The sequence below is a fragment of the Montipora capricornis genome, unplaced genomic scaffold (genome assembly GCF_036669925.1).
Source record: "Montipora capricornis isolate CH-2021 unplaced genomic scaffold, ASM3666992v2 scaffold_506, whole genome shotgun sequence".
Classification (NCBI taxonomy): domain Eukaryota; kingdom Metazoa; phylum Cnidaria; class Anthozoa; order Scleractinia; family Acroporidae; genus Montipora; species Montipora capricornis.
The window spans coordinates 60,001-77,500 of record NW_027180246.1 but is presented as its reverse complement, the minus strand read 5'-3'; the positions used below and the strand labels follow the sequence as shown (position 1 = coordinate 77,500).

The 17,500-nt window shown below is 42.1% G+C and overlaps 1 protein-coding gene and 2 pseudogenes across 1 annotated transcript in view; 2 read left to right on the top strand and 1 right to left on the bottom strand.

Moving 5' to 3' along the window:
• The window catches only part of LOC138036846 (uncharacterized), a 178,462-nt gene that overhangs the window by 105,605 nt on the left and 55,357 nt on the right, over window positions 1-17,500 (top strand). The gene's annotated exons all lie outside the window — the stretch shown is intronic.
• LOC138036851 (chitin synthase chs-2-like) overlaps window positions 1-17,500 on the top strand; it is a 56,341-nt pseudogene that overhangs the window by 12,255 nt on the left and 26,586 nt on the right.
• Window positions 11,645-17,500, bottom strand: part of LOC138036855 (uncharacterized) — a 12,525-nt pseudogene continuing 6,669 nt past the window's right edge.

Below are 17,500 nucleotides of genomic sequence, written 5' to 3'. Positions count from 1 at the left end.
TGTGTCAGAGCTGAAAAACTCAACAGTTTTGTAGTGCAGGTGGCCTCATTGGTGGAAAAGACTCTAAAAGTGCCAATAAGTGACTCTACCAAACTAAAAATGGAATGCAGCTCATGCAGGTGGAAGCTTTCCGGTGGATTTCACCGTTCATCTCAAAGATAATGTCAAGGTCCGAAAAACTTCAATAAATGGCTAGATTATCACTTGACATATCCGGAGATCCCGTGTGACCCGTTGTGACCACACAGCACTCGTTGAATTTGTTCCTTGTAGTCCCTGGCTCAACTTTTCAGCAGCACTTGTAAATAGCTAACTGGTTTGCCTCAGGCCAGTAGGGATTCTTAACAGCTGTTGTTCTTGTTCTGTTGTGTCGTTTCGTTGATTTTCAGTCATTATCCCTGAATAGCCCCTGTGGGGAGTGGTTTATTAAGTACGTATTGTTTTTATTATTATTAAGAGTGGCTCAATTAGTGAGTGCTTTCCGAGAAAGAGTTCTCCGATTGCTGAAGAGTGTGTTAAACGGACTTTTCTTTGGTTCTTTTGGTTATTATTTTAACTTCGTTTCCGCATCAACATCATCATTAATATTTAGGAAATCAGGTTTAATTGTTTGACTAAAATCTTTCCTAGATAAAAAACAAGAAACGTTGAGGCCAAGTTATGTACATGTCATACGTCTTGGATCACAAGGAGAAACTTCTGGGAGGTTAGTTATCGTTTGATCGTTGCAATGCGAATCTTATGTTTCAAAATAAAGAAAAAACATCTAACTATTTAACACTTCTCTTTCAGCAAAAGACCATCAGTGCTTCATCTTGACAACAGATGCTGACGTTACGTTTACGCATGAGTCCGTGGAGGCGTTGATAGATCAGATTACGTCGTCCTTTTATCCCGAAAATACTGGGGATGTTTGCGTAAAATATGATTTTCAAACAAACGTTGGCGACAATGATATAAGTTATAAATTTTCAGACTTTATGCTATTTCTAATATCACAGTCTACTCCAATTCAATGTGGTTTCGAAATTTCTATTCACTCTTCAGACTCTTCACTACTTTTCGGAAACCTTGGAAATCTGTTCAGAAAAGTGCCCACCTCTTTTTCGACCAGATATTTACCTAAATTACTCTTTCGCTGCTCCTGGATGATTTGAACTCATGTCCTTTGCGATACCAGTGCAATAGTCTGCCAATTGTGCTATCAAGCCAATTTTTTGAGCGACAGTGAGAATGATATACGCATACGAAGTGAAATGTTGGTGGAACCCACTGGGAACTCGGAAAAATCCGAGCCCCAGATGGGATTCGAACCCACGACCCTCTGTATTCTAGTCGGATGCTCTAATCACTGAGTTACTGGAGACTCTATGGCGAGCGAGGGTGAAATGTGGTTCTTTGACTCGAGCTGCATCACGCAGTCAAACAACGACTGACAGCATAGCTCATAACTTGCATCGCGTAAGTCACCTTAAAGCATATCTGAGATGCAGCCAACTTTGATGGTTGGTTGGCCGCATCTCAGATATGATTTAACATGAATTGCGTGATGCAAGTTATGAGCTATGCTGTTAGTCGTTGTTTGACTCTATAGATGCGTGATGCAGCTCGAGTCAAAGACCCATAGAGTCATAGAGCCATAGAGTCTCCAGTAGCTCAGTGGTTAGAGCATCCGACTAGATCACGGAGGGTCGTGGGTCCGTAACCCATCCAATTTTTATAGTTGATATTGAGGCCAAAGAGGAAGTTGAAATAAAGAGACTATATATACACGACATATAAGCAATAGAGGACTTTGTCCGTGTTCAAATAGCCTCATCTAAACATTCGAGACAGTTATGCAAACCCTCGACTTCGTCTCGGCTTTGCATAAGTGTCGAGAATTCTCCCAACTGCCGTCATATTTCCTACCAGCCAAACAAAAAGCGCGTCTGACAACACACACCCAATCAAAATTCGTGTGATGTCACAGCCGTGTTTACACACTCTCGTCTAAACATATGTACAGTTATTGACCAATGGGAGTGCGCGTACTATCCTAATCATTTTATAAATACCTTTTTTATTTATGTTTACACTCGGAATTTTAAGCTGTTTGACAAGCAAGAGCGCGTTTGAAATAAACCTTACAGCGTAGCGGGATTGAGGCACTGAAATGGCTATTTAAAAAGACTAATAGAGTTAATAAACGGCCCGTTAGATGTAAAATAAGATCATACCTGTGCCCAATCATTTAGCTACACCACCACGCAAAGAAGTGGCAGAAATTCAGGAAAGTTTGCCGGATAACAAGGTTTGAGAGTTTTGATTTCTTTCATTATCCCAGGTATCAAATCACATGCTCGGTTCGGTGTTGTGTTGTCCGGGATGTTTCAGCCTTTACAGATGCCAAGCTGTTCGAGATGTTTTATCAATTTACGCCACGGGAGTGGATCATGCCTTTGATTTCCTTACAAAAGATATGGGTGAGTATACGGTGAAAAAAAAATTGAAAACGGAAGATTGATCAGACCACTACAGATCAGTCGGTACAGATCACTAATCGGACTTTATTGAAGTTTACGAACGGGAATACTCTGTCAAGCACAATTGCGGGAAAAAAAGAGGCAAGCCTTGCCTGACATGGCATCCCTGGAACCACCCTAACCGACAATGGGCCTTAATTCATCGCTTCTGACTCTGAGCCACATCTCAAGCTCACTGTACAGGCCAAAAGGCACCTAGAAGTCAGAAGTATCTGTACGATGTTATGTTATGTAAGCACCAAAGAAATAAGGAAAGAATTAGGTCTTTTTTTTTAAACTCCCCATAGAATTTTACATAACTCCTGTTCAAAAATTTGTGCGCCACGTCTTTGGACACAGACACGAAGAAAGCGGAGAGCAACGGAAAATTTACTCGCCTGAACTAGCCAAAGAAAAACAGTGTTTTCCTGTTCGCTGTTGTAACGAAGCACATCATTCCTTTCTTTTTTTCTGTTTTCAATATCTTCGAATGATGTTCCAGTATATCTTGTATTTGAAGGTGAAGATCGATGGAAGTGTACTTTGATGATACAGAGAGGCTGGCGATTGACCTATTGCGCAGCCGCAGTCGACAGTACCTATTGCCCATAGAGTTTTGATGAATTCTACAAACAGAGGCGCCGATGGACTCCGTCAACCTTAGCCAACTTGCATTGGTTTTACTCATCCGAGAGTTCAAAAAGACGTTGAGGGCAAACGAACACATCTCTTTCCTCTTCATCTTTGACCAGGCCTTTCTTGTTTTTTCTTCTGTTATCGGGTGGGTGCGATTGTAAAATTTATTGATAATTCCTGAGGCTCAAAAAAAGAAAGAAATAGTCAAAGAAAAATGAACACTAAGCGCACAAAACAAATGGCTTTTCAACGTTTTCGTAGTCATACTCAAAATGGAACAAAGAAGAAAAGCTGTTTTGACAACTATGTCGCACATTTATCTTGATATTGACCTTTTAACCGGTTTTAGCATGCTTTTTAACGGTATGCCCTTAGCTGAGCGTGTGACGACAGAGTTACAGTTGCACCTATGAAGACTGGAGAGCACTTCCTCTCTTCAGCGACCTGAGCGCTTCAAGCTATCATCCATAGATCGCGATCCATAAACGCAAGCTATGTATGCGTGAACCAATTCCTAAAACAGAGACTATTTGCTTCAGGACTTGAGGCCTATTACATAGTTTGATTTACCATATGATTATTATGAAAACGCATCTTTTAGTTTCCTGTGTGTATGTTTCTGCCAAATCGTATTTTTAAGGGCCTGTTCACAAGGAGATGGGGGACCCCGGGTAGATGAGTAGAGAGATTGGTTTCCCCTACCGAGGCGGGGTACGTTACCCACCCGGGGCTCCCCATCTCCATGTGAACAGAAACTAACACAATCGTGACGTACAACACAGATTAAAAGATGACTTCCCTATTGCAGACGAAAACCATAGCACACATGCACCAACAGACAAATAAATAAATATAAAATATATGTAAAATATCCACTTATGTCCAGGTTTGACCCTAATTAGATGCACGCCCAATTTTGACATCCAACACAAAGTGTCCCTTTAAGTCTAAGCATTGGCTACCTATTTTCAACAATAAGGTAAGGGTAAAGGTTAGCGTTATTTTTAACTTTGGGTAAATGCAGCAGTTAATTTTCACTTAAAGAGCAGCATTTGGGGGACACTTTGTGACATAAATTGTCTGTATTCTGAGACAGAAGTGATGTTAAAGTTGGCTAGAAGAGCAAGGGGACACTTCGTGACGCTTATTGAAATCAGTGTGCATCTAATTAGGGTCAAACCTGGACATATCTCAAAATATCAGAACTTTTAAAGTGAATCATTGGATTTTTCACCTTACATGTTTTATGATTGTGCAGTTTAGTATTTTCGTTTGTTTCTTAGTTTAACACGCGATGTTAATTTTCCATTGGAGGCCAGAACTGTCCCAAGTTCAGTGCCATTTTGAATTGGACACTTTGCGAGGACAACGGCTTCTGGACGCTATTTTTAGCAGGTTAACTTACAAGTTCTACGGAGCCTGGAGATGCTTCAGTGGATTCATGGTTTAGAGAAATTCATGTTCCACGAGCCTGGCGTGTTTATTTAGCGACTGGGTTGATTTTCACGAAAAAAATCGTGCTTGTTTTGGGTCGATCGGAGTCCCGACGCTACCTTGTCACTATACTACGAAGGAAGGTGAACGAGGACCATTTTCCCCGAAACGTCGTGTACGTATTAAAGACATCAACAGCTCACCACATGGTAAGTTTCATCAAGTTTTATTCCCATTTTCTAGCAATTTTCCAGACCTAAACTTCGCCTCATATGTTCTCTATATTTACCTATGTGGCACACACAGTGAGCCTGGGTTACCTGTGGTCTTTACATGCGAGGGATGCAGTCGACAGTGCAAATCGCGGATCGGCCTCTATAGCCTCTATAGCCACAGATGGATCTTTATAATTACAGAGATGATGGCCTTCTTAAACTCAAGGCTTTAACCAACAAATCCCGTACTAACAGACACACAAGAAAACATGGCGGAGAAATAAAACAATGGAAGTAGGAACTTAATATATAGTCACTGAAAAATCACTGTCAGAGATTGCAGGCGCAGGGGCACAGGCATCCCAGGAATAAGAACGTAGAATCTTACAGGTCCCACAACGTGCTCACACAACGTAGCACTTCCTATTTTAGTCCCTCTTATGAGGTACGAATGTAACATACTACACAGCCAACAACTAAATTTGCGCAAACATTTAACCGAGTGGTCTCACTGAAAAGTGGTATTTAAGTATTCCCAAGTTTGCTTCTAGGTTTGTTCGTTGAATGTTATTTAGAGCACTCCATTTCCTTTTTTTCCTCTCTTGCCCGCCTCGAATAGCCCTCGCTAATTGCGTGCAAAAGCTCCATAAGTTGGAATTTAATACATCTAAAATAATTGTTATAATTATTTGATAATTTGTTCTGTTGAATTAAATTTGTTGTTGTTATAATATTTAGCCACGGAGCTGTGCTAACTGTCTTTCGCAATGTAGATTTTGAATTGCATGCTCAATAAACTCACAGTAAAATCATTTTCATACACTTGAATGATTATTTGATTTTTTCATCGGTGTATACGAGAACACATGAGTCTTCTGACAACGACTTTCCTCACCATTTTTCTCACCATTTTCCTGAAAGCATGTACAACATATTTCAAAATTTGAGGAGCAGCCAGGATAAGACATATTGAAACACAATATCACTAAAAAGGTTCTCTGGCTAAAAGTTTTAAAAAGGAACATAAGCTTTCGGCTGCCGATTTACAGCCTTCCACGGATAAAACATGAAATGTAAATTAGTGAAATATAAGCAAAAAAGGCGAGGTAAAGATAATAAGAAGAACAAAGTAAAAGTATGAAAAAAGGTGGCTATTGTTTAAAAGGAATGCTATACTGATTAGGAATCGGTTTAGAATTACTGTCAGCCATGATGCTTGGTAGCAGAGGTGTGCCAAGCCTCCAAAGCTTTTCTAATACGAAAAGAGCCTTTCTCGATAAATCGAGAATGATTAAAATCAATGCGATGACCGAATGACCATGCATGTTTCGCAATGTTTGACCATTAGCACATGTTTTTACGCTCCTCATATGTTCTTTCTTGCGGGTTTCAAAGCAACGGCTGGTCTCACCTACATCAAAAGAGCTGCGCATGCTGTTAATTCTCTTCATACTACACTTAATTCCATCGATCCACACATCTCATTCACTATTGAGAAGGAATTTGACCAACAGATTGCCTTCCTGGATACTTTGGTTTCTCGCAAGGATAACACGATCACTTTTGATGTCAAATCTTCCAGGGCATTACGCTTTGTAGATTGTGCTTGAGAACGGCTAGGGTGGTCCGAGCAAGGCATTGGGATTACATTGACTGGTAAGGTAAGGAATAGCGGGAGATGTTCTCGAGTGGACAATCTTTTGAGTAGTGCTATATTCACCTCGTGAAGAGCGCTTTCGTTTCTTTTGCGCTGACAACAATTCCTACAGATGTACGTCGAATCGATTTCCACTCTACATTCCATAGATAACAATTCCGCTCGTACTTTAAAAGAAAAACCTCTTTGAAAATCAAAAAGATTTTTATTCGTATTTTGTACCGTGCTCAAAGTACACACGAACTCATCGTAAAATCTCTTCACGGTGGTTCTCACGGCCGGTGTTGATGTGGAGAAATAAAAATAAAAGCCAATCAAAACTCGTTATTTCAATGATGTAATGATCGATGGGTAATAACCAATCAAATCATTTTCCACACATTTCAGGAAAAATCACGTGGTATGGAACACGATTATCAACGGTAAATCAAAGACGCTCCTCTCCGAGTTTTTTTTTTCGGAGAGCGGGGGGGCTGTACACAGGCTACGCCTCAAGAGAACCGTAATGGTTTCGCTGTCCTTCCTTTCATCAATGGTGTTACGCAACGGCTAACAAGAGATCTTCGAAGGCACAACATTCGAGTTGTAAATAAGCCCCTCAAGACTTTGCAACAAGAATTTCTTTCTCCTAAATTCAGACCACTTATTGAACACCTATCGAACACCAACCCAACGTGATCTTTTTTTTATATTTGCATCGCATCCGAGACCTGGTTAAACAGCAGAGTTTCATCCCACTTAGTATATCCTGTTGGCTATACTATTCTTAGAAAAGATCGTGGAAACCAGCGCACTGGTGGAGGAGTCGCTCTTATCTGTAGGAACGATTGGAAGATCAAACGCCTTTAATTTGAAAATGACTTTGAGTGCCTTTGGAGCGAAGTGTTCACCACCAATTCTAAGCATTTCATCGCTTCACTTTACCATCAGGCAGATCCTGTTTATGCGGAATCTGATATATTGGCTCACCTGACAGAGACTTGTGAGCTCATCCTTGCCGGTGAACCGAACGCACGCATCATGATTGCTGGAGATATCAACCATCTCAACATCAGAGATCTAATTTTTCAACATAACTTAAAGGGACTGTGTCACGATAATGCGCATGTGCTGACTTGATTGACACCGGAGTTTCTACCAGCCAATAGAAATGGACTTGAAAATGTCGCGACCGAGGACATCTGCAAAGCGCGTATTATATAACTACCGGGAAATCGCGTTGAATTTCGAGTGTTTACGCAGCTAGAAAAATTGAGGCGTGTTTGCAACCATTTGTTTGACTACAATGGCTACTAATATTGCAGTGGATCAAGAGGAAAACGTACGTGAAATAAGTATCATTGTTTCACAAGTAGATAGTCTATAGTCGATCATGTTTACGATTCGAGTATTCGTGTCGTCGTCAATGTTGAATTATTTATACGTTCCACTTGCATAGCCACAAGTGTCCTGCAGTTGCTCTAGTACCTGCATGACAAGAACTGGAAAGAAACGCCAAGGATGTCCTTGCAGAACCGATGGAAAATTTTGCACTGCGTCTTGTAAGTGTGGATCTACGAGAAAGCCATGCAAAAACAAAGTAAGTTGTGTTCGCTTTCACGGATTGGCAATCGAAGTGCTTGTTTGATTTTAGGATGAAAGTACATGTTCGCTTTCACGGATTAGCAATCGAACTGCTTGTTTGATTTTAGGACGAAAGTACAAGCCAGCAAACAGCGCTGCAAACACCCGACGCAACTCGGCAAAACCAATTGATGAGTGAAGAAGAGGAAGCAAAATTGGAAAATCAACGTGTTGCGGTAAGGATTTATGATAAACATTCAGAAGAAGGGGTGGCGAATGGTAAATGCGAGACTTTGCGAGACGGCGAGACCAGCGTTTTCCTTTGCGAGCCCGAGACATTTTGACCTTTTAGATTGCGAGACCGAGACTTCAAACTGTTTGACACCTTCATATAAAAAACGAGACTGCGAGACGCACACAAGCGCTCAAAAAACGAGACTGCGAGACCCGTGAAATTCGACTAAAATTTTGCGAGACCCAGAGTTTTTGATGAACCATTCGCCACCCCTAGAAGAAGTTGAACACCACATCGCTTTTCCTTGAAAGAGCAACTAAATGTTTGAGCTTTTGCACTTCATCTGTTGTGTAAGAGTTTAGACATTCAGGCAACGAGGAAATAAGTTATATAATCAAGTATTCGTTCTCGGTGGATTCTGTTCACTCATTCACTTATTACCTCAATATAACTGGTTTATTTTGATGTAATATTCTTGTTGGTGATTGTATACTCTCCTTGAATATTACAATACTGAGCCCAGCTTTTCAGTAAGTGGTAAATATAGGAAGGAATCTTCAATATGAATTCCCTTTTACAACAAAGGAAGCCGATGCAAGTGGAAAATACATGGTACTTTTACCTATTTGAATCCTCTGATCCTATTACATAGTCAGCTCACCATTTAAATTACTCTTCCTTCAAGTACTTTCACCAATTTGCAATGACCATCATCACTGAAATAGTTTCTTTTCTTAGGAGTTTATTGACACCCTTGATGAGCAAACGGTAAAGGCGTTGGCCATAAAGGCATTGCAGAGAGGTGTAGGAAGTATGGAATATGTAGATTCCCTCTTACTAATGGAACCAGAAGAAAAAAATGCTTCTGACCAAGAAGATGAAGATGAACAGGGCAATGCATCCCCTGTGCGAGTGCCACAACCAAGTGGTCAATTCGTTGACCAAGAACCAGTTCCTGACTGGTGCAAGTGTGGATGCTGTCGCACAATGCCTCAGGACATTGAAAATAAATGTTGTGCGCGACGTAACTGTACTTCTCAAACAAGGCGCTTCCGCAAATTATGTTTGGATGCTGAGTATCTGCAGCTCTGTGCAAAGAATACTGCAGACATCCGCAATGATAGACAAGACAGCAGTAGTCGTACTTTTCGCAAAGCTGCCTATAGAAATTACATTTTAGATACTCATGGTCACCTTGGGAAAAGAAAGAGGAAAGTTGTTCCCTCTTGCTGTGTTCTTTGTATCAGGAGACACTATCCATCTGCAACGGGTGTATACATGGGTTTCAGAGCTCAATGAAAGGGTGGTGGTAAGATCAAAGATACGTTGTGAATGATCCGAAGTGAAATGGTACTAGTTTTGTTTCCTCAAAAGTCCCAATGTTTTTGAGGGATATATCAGGAATCGTGGGTAAAGTACTGTAATAGTTTCTTGAGGGATCATACATGACATGCTTTGTCATATATTTAGGCTTTCACTTCAACTAGCATGGCACAACAAGCATTGAAGTCAGGTCTATGAGGGGGTAACAACTACTCAAATTGTTTTTTGGTCACTTAGGCACGGAAACAGTCATGTTGAGTTTGATGTGGAATGTGTGACCAGGAATCAATCAATATCAGTGCCTGTTTGTTGGGCTAAAGCATAGTTATAGAGGGGAATGGTTATGGAACCCGACAAATTATTTCTTTGTTGTTGGTTTTTGTTCTCTTTTTTGGCCTTGACCATGCACAAAACACAATAGTTGTTTACTCCGTACTGAGGAACTAACCAATAGAAACGTGTTGGTTACGTAATTCATGCATAGTATATGACACTTTCCAACTTAAATCTTGGCATCTCTGTTTGCTTCTTTGATAGTTGCCAAGCTTCCAAACACGTCCCCTCTATAACTATTGGTAAAGTCTATGTGTATAACCCTAATATTGTATTGACGACGAGGGACATACTTCACATAACTGGCCTCTAATCTTTGCTTTGAAACTCCAACAATATTATGGAGTCATGGTGTTCTTTTGCTACCAAGTGCCAAACAACATTTGAATTCTTAATTTGTTATCTCAGTACTCACAAGATTGCCACATTCATGTGGCATTGGTGTGTTTCCACTCAAGTGTCCAAAAGTACTACTAATAATCTTGAAAATGGCTTGAACTCCTTATTGCAAAGAAGAGGAACCAAGAAAAAAACACAGACAAGCTTTATCACGTCAAATTTATTTACGTTTCCCATGGAAATTCCCAAATTCGCATGAATTCGCAGCACCAGCAGGTGTTCCAACAAGTCCTGCCAAAATTATAGTTATTTTCCTCAGTTTTGGTTAAAGCCTCAGCAATAGTTTAATGAATCTAGGATTTCCCATGGGTCTTTCATTCCATGACACTCTTCAAAATTTTTTTGTCCATCTAGTCATCTTTTGTCATGTGCACAGACTTTACTGGTTTATTTAAATATCATTGTTGAGTTATTTATTGCTGTAATACTTTACAATATTTATCAGTATTTTTATAAATAGATGAGAAAAATTTAACAAAGTGACCGCATTGTCGGCAAAGACCCTGATCATGGAAATGAGATCATCAATTTTTCTCTTATAGAGAGAAATAACATGAAATAAAACGTTAAAGTTGACTCACAAGCTCCAGTTGCAGGGGAACAAGGGCTAACTCCAGTATTTAAAAACTTGAAGTTGTGGAAATGCACCCTTGACTTGCTTTGAATTATCTGTTTTGTCATTTCGTGCATTGCCTGTACTCCAAGTGACATGGATACAAGCCAATTTGCACACAAAAATTCATAGTAACTGTAAAATTGAGAAACCATCTGATATGAATTCCCATTTAGTGCTTGAGAGCAATGTAAAGTAGGTGGTGTCAATTTGGAAATGAGAAAATGGAAGTAACTGCATATACCCACAAGGTTACATGAATAATTGAACAGTCAAGTGATAGTTAGAAGTAGCAGGCAATGAAGGGGACAAAACAGAAAATTCCTTTCATTTGTGTAGATAAACCAAGTTTTTTAATAAACTTCTCGTTCGAAAGGTGGATAGCTTTATCTCCCAGGTTCAAGTTGTTCAAAGGCCAGATAACTGTCTCTGGTGGAGAAGTCGCTATCCATCAATTTCAATATCTGCAAACAGTTCAGTATTTTTTGCCTTCATAACTGCACACTTTAAGCATATCCAGTAAAAAGTTGTGTAAAAATCTTGGCCAATGTTTAATGTGAATATTACCGGTATATTTTATACTTTTCATAGTGAAATACATGTATCCAATGGATAAAGTTATCTGGCCTTTGAATAACTGGGGCCAGATAAATAACTATTCAATGACATATTGCTTTAAAAGATGGTTGACAAAACTGTGGCATGGTTGAACACAGCACAATCAGGTCACATCTATGAGCTGCTTGTCTGAGAAAACCGGCTCTTTCGTCTTGCAAGGAGCTCATGAGGTGGAAGGGGCTCACACTCTGCAATTGTGGGTGCAATAAGTCTGGGATCATCTGGCTCCATAGGAACTTCCCGTGTCACTGCATCATCATCATCACTTCGCAGTTTAAAGATCTTGGCCACCAGAATCCACATGTATCCATAATCTTTTGCGACCTTCAGTTTTCTCACATCCCATGATTTCGTCCTCTGATTGTATTTCCTGGTGATGATGGTCTCTGCATCCTCACTTGTTGCGAAGGGAAGATCGTTATGGTAATTCCAATCGATGGCAGTTAACTTCCTTCTTGCTCTGTAAACTGTTTTCCTACAAAAAGGTCATGACCCATTTAAGTCTGATATTGAGCATGACTCGAGCGCCGCGCAACTCTAAAAGTACACTCAAAGTACCAAGCCAAGGCAAGGGGTGGCGAAAGGTTCAAGTGTGAGTGACTACAGAGGTTAACAAGAGGGTTATCCTTTGCAAGCCCATGGCTGCCTTTTTGACTCTCATAAATAATTATTCACATAAATTACTTTGTTATAATTATAAATAATTATTCCTTTATTTAGCAACTTTTCGAGGCCACAATGGCTGGAAACCAACATATCATTGCTTACAAGTTTTACTGCAACTTTACGCACAAAAAATTTCGTAATGCATGATGGAAATACTGCATGTTCACTGTTCTTACTAGGGGGACAGGATTATGGAGGGTATGACTTGTCAAAATCAGGTAAAAAGCACAATAGTCTGGAATACCCAGAAAAAACCATTCCAGTCGGAAGGACACAAATACCACTTGGGGTCCTAAGCGGTAATGACCCTCACCTGTCAAATTTTTCATGATGGCATGCCAAGAAGTGTCATAAAAACAATTACTCACGTGAAGGAAACTTTTTTGGACGTGTACATCAGGGCCATGCTGTTGGCACACTCCAAAGGACCAGTATGCCTTCAGTGATAAAAAGAAACAAATAATTATTTTTCAGGAGGAAGTTGTACCTCTAACAGTGGTTATTATTTAGTCAACGCATTTAACCCTCTTGCATGGGCTGAGATCCCAGTAGACAGGGTACTTATATTAAATTACATATAGCTTGCAGTTGACAATACCAGGACAACAGACCATTTAACAGATTTTTGACTGCCTACGAGGCTGAAAGTTACCTTGTATTGATACAAACCTCACTGCTTTTATCATGTTAATTGTATTGTAATTCTAATTAGTCTACATGTACGTTAGCATTATAAAAGCACAAAGGTTTGTATCAAAGCAGGGTCACCAGCAGCCCCTCTTCCATTCTTAGGCCAGGTAACTTAGCTAGATGTACAACTGTAAAATGTACCATTAATAACACAATACTTTCTTCAATAGTTGAAGAACATGAAGATTCTATATTATTGTACTTTTGTAGAAAAGGTTACAGATGGACATAACCAGTGTTCATACAGTCTGACTTCAGATAAAGTTATAATGTAGGTCAAGCATTCACCTCATAGTAGACACTATCCACCGCTGAATCTTCAGAAAAGCAGGTGACAACAGAATGCCACATGTATTCCATGTAAACACTTAGACCCCACCCAAAAAGTGAGAGTCAATGAAACACTTGAGCCCTCACCAAAGGAGTGCAAGAGTTGAATGGCTCGCTCTCGCTTGGATAGCTATAAACTGTCATTCACGTAAAACTACTCTCATAAACTTCCAAGAGTTCACAGAATTTTAACCTGCGGAAAGGAGAGTTCTCAAGAGTTCAGTTGTCATGAGCTAAGATTTTGTATCTTTCCCAGCTCCTCTACTTTTCTTCTTAACTGAAACTCTTGCCCACTGTTGACCCAACTCTCCATCAACCTCATTGACTCTCACGTGCTCTCAAAGACATTTAACTATTGTCAACTTTCATGAACTTGCACTCTGTTTGGTGAATGCTTTAGTCTGGGAGCCGGTATTAGTAACAGAACTTCCTTTATTCGTAGTAATACATACAATATGGCGGCTCTATATCGACGTTCCCCTACGTATGATCGTGCGAGTAGCCGCTGACCAACATCTCCCCCCTTTACAAAATAACAAAAGAAAGAGACGAGGAGGCAAAACAAACTATAACCCAAAACCCGAAGCCTGGAACCAATACAGCGGGTACCCTATACTCAAGTGTCCATAATAGGGTGATGAGAGAGCTACATATTAAGTGTTTGTATATTCATAGACTCTTAGACAAGGCTGATAGATAAAAAAAAAACTGTTGTCTAGTTTGTGACGTAGTCTTTCAGTCTTTCAGGGGGTTTAATTATCCGTCCAGACCGGGTCTGCTTGACTGGTGATCCCGGCAGCTCCTGGGGCTGTGGTGGGGTCTCCAGAGGGGGTGCGTCAGGGACTTGGGGGTCAACTGGTGCAGAGCCTTTGATTGGTGAATTGACTAGGGTCTGAAGGAGGGGTGTCCCAAAAGGCGTAGGCTGGGGGTGAGCTGAAGGGCGTGGACAGGATTGTGTTTCCTCTGCAGGGTCAAGTGATAGTTTCTGGGAAGCGGATGTATGAGGTGTGCTTGCTTCGACTGCTGCTCGGGGATGGTAGCAGGAGGGCGCGGCAGCGGGCTTCAGGTGGACTCTGTTCCTTCGAATCGTGCGGCCGTGAGCAGTGCAGATTGTGTAAGACCGAGGGTTTTCATGGGTGAGCACTTCTCCATAGATCCATGGTTTCCCACGCTGGTGCGGAGGTGGTTTGGCGTAAGCGTAGGTACCAGTGACAAGTGGTCTTTGTTCGACACTAGCTGATTTGTCGTAGTAGGTCTTGCTATCGCGTCTTTTCTTGGAGATCTCCGCCTCAACGAGTTCAAAGTTTAGCATGGTGGGTTTCAAGAGTTGATCGGTGGTGGGGAGTGTGGTTCTGGTGCGTCGTAGCAGCATGCGCTGGGCTGGTGAGTAGGTGTGACCTTGAGGTGGTGTGTTTCTGTATATCAGCATGGCGCTGTGGAAGTCATCAGCCTTTTTTAACATGGATTCTGCAACTTTGACGGCAGCCTCTGCTCTTCCGTTACCCTTAGGGTGGTAAGGGGATGATGTGGTATGCCTAAATCCGTATTCGACAGAGAACTTCCTGTAGTCTTCACTGATAAACTGTGGACCGTTATCGGTGTGGCAGATTGCCGGAACACCATATCTCGCGAAGTGAGCTTTTGTTTTGTCAATGACTGTGGAGGAAAGGGTATCTTCTAGCTTGTCTACCTCGATCCAGTCAGAGAAATGGCAAACAGTCACTAGGTATCTTTGCTTTTCCAGCTCACAGAGATCTTGACTGATTATCTGCCAGGGACCTGTTGGTATTGGTAAGGATTTCATTGGTTCTTTTGGTGCAGAATGACCATACTGGGCGCAAGTACTACACGCATCACACATGTCTTGGATGGACTTTCGCATGCCGGACCAAAAGAGGACTTCACGTGCCATACGTATGTTCGATTCCCCACCAAAGTGGTTGGCGTGGATCTTGCGAAGCATGTCCTTTTGCATCGAGTGAGGTACCATAACTTGGGCGCTTTTGTAAATAATGCCATTTTTCACTGACAGTTCGTCCCTATAAGTCCAGTAGGGTCGCAGATTCACGGGGATGCTTGCTCTGTCTGCTGGCCACCCTTTGACAATGACGTTGTATAAGGTGTTCAGTGTGGTGTCTTTGCTAGTTTCCTCACGTAGCTGGTTTTCAGTGATCTCCGTTAGTCTCGGATTCCGTGTGGTGTAATCGGACTCCATCACCATTCTGAAAACATCAAAGTCCCGTACTCGGGCTGTGATGGGGTGGGGGAGGGCTGCGCGAGAGAGTGTGTCTGCCAGGTAGAGTCGGTCCTCTCTTGTACGTTATTGTGAACTGGTAACGCTGTAATCTCATAAGCATTCGTTGTAGGCGGGCTGGTGCCTTGTTCAGTGGTTTCTTCATAATGGTTTCTAATGGCTGGTGATCTGTGTGGACTGCAATGTTAGTCTTGCCATACAGCCACTGGTCAAACTTTTCGAAGCAGTTGCAGATTGCTAGGCACTCTTTCTCGATCTGAGAGTAGCGCTGTTCTGTAGGATTCATGCTTGACGAGGTGAAGGCAACTGGTTGTAGTTTGCCGTCATCACTGGGCTGTAAAAGGGCGCCGCCGACAGCATTATCACTGGCGTCCGTCTGGAGGACAACTGGTTTCCGAAGATCATAATAGGCTAAGACTGGGGCGGACGAAATCAGTTGTTTGGCCTTGTTGAAGGCTTTTTCTTGAGCCATGGACCATGAAAATGGTACAGCGTCCTGGGTCAACATGCGTAAGGGTTGAATCACAGAGCTTAGGTTGGGGCAGAAGGGCGAAAGATAGTTAACCATGCCTATGAAGCGAAGGAGTGCTGGTTTGTTCTGCGGTGTGGCCATCTGTGTTATTGCCGCTACTTTGTCTGGGTAAGGTTTCAAACCATTATCCGAGATAATTGTGCCCATGAACTTGACCTCTTTAAGCTTAAAGCGCAGTTTGCCCGCGTTGAGCTTGATGGATTTTTGGTTACAACGTTCCAGTAAGGCGATGAATCTTCGGTCATGGTCAGCCTGGGCTTCCTCGAAGGTGTCGCCCTTCCCATACACAAGGATGTCATCGGCTATACATATTATCCCATCCAGGCCTTCCAATGCAGATGTCAACCTCATTTGAAACTCGTCTGGTGCACTAGTAATACCAAATGGGAGACGGAGCCACCTGTATTTGCCGTATGAGGTATGCATGGTTGTCATCCATGAGGATTCCTCATCTAGGGGAATGTGGAGGAAGCCTTCTTTAACGTCCACTAGAGAGAAGCACTTGGCTGCACTAAGCTTATGAAGCTGTTCATTTAGCGTGGGCATTTGATGTTTCGGACGCTGGATGGCCTTATTTACCGTCTGGCTTGGATCGATGCATACGCGGAATTTTTTGGTGTCTCTCTTATTAATTCATTCGAACACCATGGGGTTGGTTCATGTACTTTGACCAAGACGCCTGCCTGCACATAACGATCTAAGGCTTCTTTCTCTTTTGCTCTTTTCGCTACCGGTATTCGATGGACGGGCATCTGAACGGGCTGGACACTGTCATCAATCTGAAAGTGTACAGGTGGACCAAGCCGGCCAAGGCCTTCGAATGTGTCAGCATACTGGCGTATGATGTCCTGAAGTTGCAGCTGGCCTGGCGGGGGAAGTCGGCGGTTTGAAGGAATAGTAATTGGAGCCGAAGGTGATGGTGGTGGATTGCACGGGCTGGCTGTGGTCTCGTGGAGTTGCTGGAGATGGTTGCATGCCGTAGGGTTCACCTTGTTTTCGCATGGTACTGTACGCTGTTGTGTGCCAGGAAGGTCAGAGTGTTTGGGACTCGCATTGTGGTGTGCTGGGGAGTGAAGGGAGTGAGTCTCGTCCGCGTGCACTCTAATTATGCCCAGTTTTTCGCTGTCACTGCCAGACAGAAGTGCTGGCTTGATGCCAATGCAGGAGTCTGGCAGGACTTGAAAGATAAGGGTGTCAAACTTGTTGTTCTTTTCGCACAAGAGTTCCACCTGACCAACAGGATGAAGTGGCTTGGAGTTTCCATAGGGGTGTAGGCGGTAGGGGGAGTGCTTTACTTTGCTGTCTGGGAAGAAAGAGCGCAGGGTGCTGGCAGCGATGGTGTTGCAGGTTGCTGCAGTGTCTATTTGGAACTTTAATTGCTTGAAGGTCCGGCCCGTCGCTGAAAGTGATAGGTTTGTTAAATATCGTTTTGACTTCTCGACGGATGCAATGCTGTGATACTGCGTGCCCAAAGAGTATATATAGTCGTGATCTTGGT